This window comes from Lampetra planeri, chromosome 66 (genome assembly GCF_965212315.1).
Source record: "Lampetra planeri chromosome 66, kcLamPlan1.2.h2, whole genome shotgun sequence".
NCBI classification, from domain to species: domain Eukaryota; kingdom Metazoa; phylum Chordata; class Hyperoartia; order Petromyzontiformes; family Petromyzontidae; genus Lampetra; species Lampetra planeri.
Genome location: NC_136172.1, coordinates 1,666,604 through 1,668,002, shown reverse-complemented (window position 1 = coordinate 1,668,002; position 1,399 = coordinate 1,666,604). Strand labels below are relative to the sequence as shown.

The following is a 1,399-nucleotide window of genomic DNA, read 5'->3' as shown; positions in this document are numbered from 1 at the left end:
AAAAGTTCAGGCTTTTGAGTGCAGCAGGTGGCTCAACGTTTGGTGTAATTAACGTGATAAAAGGGTACAGCAAGTAATTTTAAATTGTAATAACAATGAGAGCCAGTGGTCATTTTTTAGAAAAGAGTTGCTCCCCAGACGGGGAATTGAACCCTGGTCTCCCGCGTTACATGTGGGGAACCTAACGACTTTACTATCGAGGACTCGGTCAGAGTGGGGCACATTTGTGATTGACAGAAATTATAACTAGGAATAATCTCTAATACTTAATAAATAATCGTTTGAAATGAAGAAGGAGTCATCTTTAAATGTTCAGGCTTTTGAGTGCAGCAGGTGACTTAACGTTTGGTGAAATTAACGTTTATAAGGGAACAGCAAGTGATTTTAAATTGTAATAACAATGAGAGCCAGTGGCCAAAACATTTTAAAAAGTGTAGCTCTCCCCGACGGGGAATTGAACCCTGGTCTCCCGCGTTCCATGTGGGGAAACTAACGACTTTATCATCGAGGACTCGGTCAGAGTGGGGCTAATTCGTGATTGACAGCAATTATAAAAAAAAACTCATATCCTCAGTAAATAATAGCTTGAAATGAAGAAGGATTCATCTTTAAAAGTTCAGGCTTTTGAGTGCAGCAGGTGACTCAACGTTTGGTGAAATTAACGTGATAAAAGGGAACAGCAAGTGATTTTAAATTGAAATAACAATGAGAGCCAGTGGCCAAAACATTTTAAAAAGTGTTGCTCTCCCCGACGGGGAATTGAACCCCGGTCTCCCGCGTGACAGGCGGGGATACTAACCACTATACTATCGAGGACTCGCTCAGAATGCGACTGATTCTAGATTGACTGATATTATGACAACTAGAAATGAACCCATATACTCTTCATATTACCGATTGAAATGAAGAGGGGTTTATCTTTAAAAGTTCAAGCTGGTTAGAGCAGCAGGTTACTTCATAATTGGTGAAAATCACGTGATTAAAGTCAAGGGCAAGTCCTTTTAAATTGTAATAACAATGAGAGCCAGTGGCCATTTTCTTTTTTAAAAGAGTTACTCTCCCCGACGGGGAATTGAACACTGGTCTCCCGCGTTACATGTGGGGAACCAAACGGCTTTACTATCGAGGACTCGGTCAGGGTGAGGCAGATTTGTGATTGACAGAAATTATAACTAGAAATAATCTCTAATACTCAATAAATAATAGCTTGAAATGTTGAAGGATTCATCTTTAAAAGTTAAGGCTTTTGAGTGCAGCAGGTGACTCAACGTTTGGTGAAATTAACGTGATAAAAGGGAACAGCAAGTAATTTTTAATTTTAATAACAATGAGAGCCAGTGGCCATTTTATTTTTAAAAAGAGTTGCTTTCCCAGACGTGGAATTGAACCCCGGTCTCCC

General features: G+C 39.7%; 1 non-coding gene across 1 annotated transcript; it reads right to left on the bottom strand.

Annotated features, from left to right (window-relative positions):
• Positions 1–744: 744 nt before the first annotated feature.
• TRNAD-GUC (transfer RNA aspartic acid (anticodon GUC)) lies at positions 745–816 on the bottom strand. Its single transcript has one exon. It is a non-coding gene; the product is annotated as a tRNA-Asp (tRNA).
• Between the last annotated feature and the right edge of the window lie 583 nt (positions 817–1,399).